Source organism: Haliaeetus leucocephalus, unplaced genomic scaffold (assembly GCF_000737465.1).
Source record: "Haliaeetus leucocephalus isolate CR32 unplaced genomic scaffold, Haliaeetus_leucocephalus-4.0 Scaffold183, whole genome shotgun sequence".
NCBI classification, from domain to species: Eukaryota; Metazoa; Chordata; class Aves; order Accipitriformes; family Accipitridae; genus Haliaeetus; species Haliaeetus leucocephalus.
Genome location: NW_010972619.1, coordinates 1175041 through 1181940, shown reverse-complemented (window position 1 = coordinate 1181940; position 6900 = coordinate 1175041).

Below are 6900 nucleotides of genomic sequence, written 5' to 3'. Positions count from 1 at the left end.
AGGGCGTGGAAGTACCCAACCTCAAGTCCCGGTGTCTTATGTAGCTTGTTAGCCCTAAGTTGCATTATAGGAAAATAAGAAATATGTCCTGTGAGTAGTGAGAACTTGAAATTTTGGCAGACCTGGTCTTGAATTCCTTGTTTGCTCTGCATTGATCCCGGGGTTAGCTAGCCAGCTTGCTCTCTCCACCCCAAGGTTGACTGCTGCAGCGGTGAAACTGATGGTGCCAGTCATCAGGTGATTTCCTCTGAAAGCAGAAAGAGCGACCAGGGGATAATGGTTTTCACTTGACACAGGGGCCTAGGTTGGAACAAGAGCAAACCAGAAGAGGTGACTTGGTTATAGAGTGCAGAAGTTAAGCTGTGGGGAAGAAGTGGCAGGGCTTGCTGTGTAGCTTGGCTTGGAAGTGCAGCAGTGCTGGACTCTTTCATATCAACTGTTCTGGTTCATTACACGGAAAAGGGAAAATGTGAACAAACCCTAGAGAAAGTTTCAGATGCTGTGACCTGCCTTTGTTCCTCTTCGTGGAAGATAATTGAGGTAGAAAGCTTCAAAATTAGATTAAGTCTGTTGGCTAGACTGTGTGAGAGTTTCTTTCCCTGTTTTCTGTCTCCTCCTGGGAAGTGCATCCTTGGTATTTGCTGTGAGATCATGAAGCCAGAAATGTGCTGGTAAGGGGCATTGTCAGCTGGATGTGGAAAGATCTCATCCAGTATACAAAGATGCTTTTCTCGTATAGGAACCAGCAGACAGCTTTGAGGCTATTTTTACCATGGTGCACAGAGGCTGGGAAGTTTTATTCCTGTTCATAGATGGATATTAAGAAGTTTCCAAGGAAGTCTGCGTGGTTCAGTGAGACATGAAGACCATTTGTCTCAAAGTAGCCCAAACCTGTCCATGTGGCGTTGTGGCCATGTGCTGTGTCAGGTGCAGGCTGGGCTGCTGGCTTGAGGTTCAGGTTGGGCAGGGCACATTTGCAGGGTCAGTGGAAGACAAATATCTGTTTCCATGGTGCAGATTTACCAAAGGCACCTTTCTCAAACCATGCAAAGATTCAGGTCTGGGGTCATTTCATTAAGGCCCAGGTCACCCCCAAAGCTACAGCGCCTTGCTCTTTGGGGTAAGATCCCACCAGTGTGTTCAGATGGAGGATGGATTTCTGTGAACTTGCAGGATCTTTCTGCTGTTTAAATGTCTGCAGTTGCTGCCTGTGACAATACAACATGGACTGAGATTTAGTATAGAGTCTGAGTGGTGTTTCGGCATTGGAAGTTGTGCCAGTGATACGAAGCAAAGGAAGAAGAAGGAGGCAACAGTCTGTGTGTTTTCCAAAGTGTTGAAGGACAGGGATGCTCGAGGACTCTGTTAGGAAGAGTCCATATGGCTGTGATGTGAGGGATCTCAGGGTGGGCACGTGTCGGAAAAGGGAGATGGTTCATGGAGAAGGTGGGAGAAAAACTAAGGGTGAGATGGATATCCAATGTTGCTAAAAATGTGGTGATAGAATTAATATTTTGGGGGTCAGCCTTGTCAGTGGAACTCACCAATTTGCTTGATGTTCAAAAAGAATGTAAAAATGACGTCTCTCTGCAGTGCTGATAACCTCTGCTCTCTCCCCACACACTGCAGTTGGGTAAGGTCCTTCCCATCAGCCCAAATGTAAATGAAGGGGGAAGGAAGGAAATGACAGAAAGGAGTCTCTTAATGTGCTTTTGGGATCACGGCACAGGTGTGAGTGGCTGCAACAACATCACCTTGGGATGCAGGACACTGTGTTGGGACTCATTGCTCTCAGGAGGCCTTGCTCTGGGAAAACACGTCCCCAGAGCTCAGGTCCTGGTGGAGGAGAGGTAGTTGCATAGACCTTCTACCTGTAGGAGTAGTCATGGTGGATGAGACCAAGATGTTGCCTGAGGTGCCCTCCGTGAATTGTTGTCTCTTCTCCTCTGTTTTGTTGGTGAGAGATTTTCCAATAGTCCCGTCCTTCAAAGACATTTAGTTTGAGGTCTTGCTGGTTTTGATCCGTCCCAGTTACTGGATTTGTAGTGAAATGTTACTCCTAAAAATAAGAAATTCTGTTCTTTCCATTTCTAGAGATTAATCCTTTCTCTTCACTAGTTCTTCCACGAAAGGATTGTTGGGAGCCTTTAAAGGCTGGGTAATGTAATTTTCACTAAAATTCTCACTCCAGTGAGCTTTCACTAATTGACCTCGTCTCATCGACTCTTACAGAAGCAAGTGCAAGACTAACTACCCACAATGTTGTGCATTGCTCTGCATGACGTGCACTGCGTCCTAACAGCCATCAGCACTGCGCTATGTTGTGTTAGTGATTTCCGACCTCCCAACGAACAGCTGATGCGTCCTCTGGAGATCCTCCTGTCATGCTCCTGGCTATGCTCTTGTGTCTTTTGGCATCCATCAACAGGACCGTGGCTTTGGCCGGCACTTCAGCATCGTTCCCTGCTTGGCCGCTGCTGCTGGGGCAGCGTAACGACATGGTGTCAGACTACCAGATCCAGCCCATTGACTCATTGGCTTGACGTACCTTTGTGGCTGCCTGCTGCGTTCATGTTCAGAAGCATCCAGGATTTCCTTTAACAATAGCTATGCACTTTTTATGAGAAGTATTTTCCAAGTGCAATCTGAAGGCAGACCAGCACATTATAGTCTTAAGTTTGTCGGCAGCGTTACCAAATAACTCGAGGTGTGAACTCTCTTAGCCCTTGTTTGTTGGATGTTAATGACACTGCTAGTCATCCCGTGGAAGGGAGGAGTGGGTGGCAAGCAGAGCCTGCAAGACGGGGAAGGGAGCCCGGCCAAGAGCATGCTGTTGCCAAAAGATGGAGGTGCTGGTCCTCTGCCTTCTGTCCATGCTCTTCTGCTGCCTATCTCGTGGGCTAGTGTTTGTTGGAGCCTTCTGTGAGTTGATTTCTCTCCCTAACCCAGGAAAAGCACATTTAAGAAAAAAAAGCTATGGAGGGGAGGGAAAGACAGGGTTTTCTCCCAGGTTGGTGTGTAAATTGGCTTATGGAGGTGAAGAGTGAGTGGGGAGCAGGCACAGGGAGAGGAGGAGGATGGGTGGGAAGAGGAAGGCACCACACTGTACCATTAGACCACTTCAGCCACTCAAGGGCTCACCTCTGATGTGGTGTAAGGGGCTGAAGATTGTGGCATTAAAAATAAAGAGACACTTGAAGCTCAGCGATGGTGCGGATGTGAAGGGAGAAGTTCCCTTCAGCAGCTTTCTCTGCAGTGTGGTCAGTAGCTCATGTGGATGCGGTTCAACCTCCTGTAACGCAGCTTGTGGGGTTGCTGTGACCTGGGTGGGGATGTTGCCTCAGCGTCATTCAGCAAAAGCCAATGTCTTGTGTCTTAATTACCGACTTCTCAGGCAGGCTCTGCTGTCCTTGGACTCTCTGTCTCTAGGCGTGCTACTGCCAGTGCCTGCCGCTGTTTGGGGACGGCTGCTCTGCCTGCAGCCCATCCCAGCCGCCATGGCCGTGGCCATGGTGCAGAGCAGAGGTGTCAGCTCCGTTCCCACCACGTGCTTTAAGGCATGGCATGGTTCAGGGTCAGCACCAAATCTGGAGTTGTCATCCCTCTGTGGTCACAACATCAGGGGTCCCACGCTGTTTTCTGACACGACTTGATAGCAGTGGCTCTTTGGCTTGTGTTACATCAGCTCCTCAGCATTGCTGGCTGAGGTCAGGTCTCATGGAGTGGAGCACCATAAATTCAGACAGTTTCTAGTCTGGTTACAAATGGTTGAAGAATAAACTGTTCCCAGGGTTGCCAGAGCCATGGACAGGAGCAGGACCTGGGTTTCTGAGCCCTGGAGCAGTGCCAGGTCCCCCAGGTCACGGTGCCACCCTGCTGTACCCCACCTCCACTGGGCTTGGACCAGACCCTGTGCAAGTTCCCGTCACGCCACAGAGTCCTGGGACAAAAACACCTCCAAGCAACACAGTGAGCCTTCCAGCTGCTGCTAGGCCTCCACTGGATTTTTACCACATTAACTGTATTTTAGCCTGAAGGCTTCACCGCAGAGTTTGTTAAACTGCTGCGTTGCAGACAGTCAGCTGTAACCATGCAGTGGCCTTTAGAGTCCTTGTTTTCCAAGAAGCTGGTGGATCTTACTCTTCAGATGAAGTCAGATGGAGAATTTTTTTTTTAGCACGTGCTGTATAAAAATATTTGTGTCTCAAGATCTTTCTGGTTCCTGCAGTCACTGATGTGCCAGGTCTCGCCCTGAGCTCCTTTGCAGCCCCAGGGCAGTCCTAGAAGACTCCGAGGAAACCCTCAGGCTCACTCCCGGTGCCCTTTCCAGCCCTCTGCCCTCTCCAGAAATCTTGCAGCCCTGCTGCACCCTTTGGACATTGGCTTTGAACAATTGCATTCACTCACAGAAGTGGTTCTTGAGCAGATTCCTTCAGATGTACCAGCCAGTTTGGCTCACACAGAGCAGAGCTGTTGGGTGTGGGGGTAAGAGTGGTGGCTTGTCCTTGCGGGCGGGAGCCCAGCACCCCTGTCCTTCAGCATTGGGTGCTCCTCCCGCAGGGTGATCACTCCTGGGCTGTCACCCACTAATTTGGAGCCTGTGGTGTGAGGGGGACCTTCATGTCCTGTGGTCTGACCTGTCTTCTCCCAAGGGACTGGGAAGCGAGGTGTGCTTTGTGCAGCTCCAGCTCTGATGGTGGTGGTAGAGTATTTCTATTTCTTCCAAAATTTGCAATGACTTCCCAAACTGTAGCTTGCCAGGGTGTATAAAAGGTGGGTAACAAGAAATGAGATGAAAGCACCTCTGTGTTCCTGACTTCGGGGGAGGCTGGTGCGCTGGAGCGTGCTTTTGGTCAGCACCATACCTCAGGAAAAAAGGGTAAAAATCTCGGAACTGGGGAAATCCGGCACTTTTCCTGAGACACTGTTCTTTCTGTGAAACCTCTTTATCAGGAGAGTGTCAATGGAGGGCAGCACCTAATTTCACCAGGGACCAAACTCATTTCTGAGCAAGTTCTGCTCTGTTTGCCGGTGATACTGCAGGGATGGATGTGAATGAACCAGCTGGGTTTTTCTGTTACGGTGAGAATTTATTATGGTGTTTTACTTAGCCTGGCTTGCAGCGTCAGTATCTGCCCTACCCTTTCCCTGTAATTCTCGCTGTGCTGTGAGGATGGGGACTGCTGATCACCGAGTGCTGGAGATGGAGGTAAAGGGTACCTGAATTTGCCTCCTGAGTTTTGAAATAGGGCACACTCTACTTTTACATTTTAGGGGTTTTTTCCCATAAAACACTGGTGGTCAGAGCTACACATGGCTACCCTAAGTGTACGGTACCTTAAGTGTTGTGTCTGATGGTTTATTGATACACATTGCACTGCTTAAATTTACATTAAGATTTCACCCTGTTACTGGGATTCTTTTGAGCTAAACTGAAAAATGTGAAAATAGATATTATTGGTTTAAAGCATTACTAAGTAAAAAAAATTGTCTTTTTTAAAAGTTAAATAACCTGCTTGAATATTTAAGAAGACATATTTTGTACTGCTGTACCCCATTTCTGAAGTAACAAATACTTAAAGCTTCTGCCCAAAATGCCATCGCTGTGTCCTCCCCTGCCTCTGCGCCAGTCCTGGCAAAAATCTTGGCACTGCGGCCGGCAGCGCCGGAGTGATGAAGTAGTGAAACTCGATGGATTTCCATTCCCGAGGTCAAACAACGCATAACTCATCCCCTGCTCCCTTTCCCTCTAACTCAAAGGACATTCTCCAGCGAGCTGTAAGGGGACCAAGTGGTACAAAATACTGCACCTCTCTCCAAGTGAAACGTCTACATCCTGCACAAGGGAGGGATGGCTGCGCTTCGGGGTCTGCACCGGTGCTGCGGTCCTGGTGCTGCCATGGACTCTGCTCTTCCTCGCCTTGGCAGGAGGCTGCTGTGGGCATCGCCATGCACACAAGCTCGGATCTTTGCTGTCTTGGTGGTGTCCAGGCTGGATCGCAAGAGCGGTGCAAACCCTGACCCTCCCGTGCCATCCTTTGCTCACACTTGCAGCACTGGAGGATGCATTTAAACATCTTTCACCCATCTGAGGGGTCCCGTCTCCTTTCCCCCATTGCCTCCTCTAAGCTGGAAGGGTTTTGTTCATTTTAGTTCTGCTGCTGATCATCTTGCTCTCTGCCTTCCCCAGAGGTAGTCTTTCTTTGGGACAGGATGGCCAAACCTGCAGGTTGTGTTCAAAATGGTAGGGACATGTACCTGGCACAGTTGTGTTTTCTGTTTATTTTGCCTGTTTTAACAATTCCTTACCTTCTCTTTTCGTCTTTGCTAACGAGCACTGAGCTGATGTTTTCCCTGCACATCTAAGACATAAAGGCCAACTGAGATCAGGTTCAACCCTTTCCTAACATAAAGCATGGATTTTTTTTTTGTAGTTCTACTCTGATTTGAGCTTGATTTTGGTGGTTTCTGCCCATTTTCTCGCTGGTGGTCTTCAGTCCCCCACATCTCCACTTGCAGAGCTGTGAGAAGGTCCCCGGGTGGGGTTTGCACCTCCTGCCCCCCCGTCGGAGCATGGTCAGCACAGAGGATGCTTCAGCCATTTCATCTTTACTTTCCCCAAGAGGTTTTGTTCAGCCCCATCTGGTCTTGGCAATTTCTTACTGCTCAGTTTATCCAATTCACTCTGAAACCTTCTTGGCTGTGTTGTGAAGATCTTTGCTGGTATTTTCATGGGCAAATGTGGCTAATTGTATTTGGGGTTGAGGGGTCAGATGAGGAGCGAGCTAGGGGAGCATAAGCCCCAAAGAGACCCAGACCATCAATTCATGGGGCTGTTGGGAGGCTGGTTTAGTTTTGCCAAAGAGGGGTTTGGCTTTCAGACCCTGAAGATGGCCATGC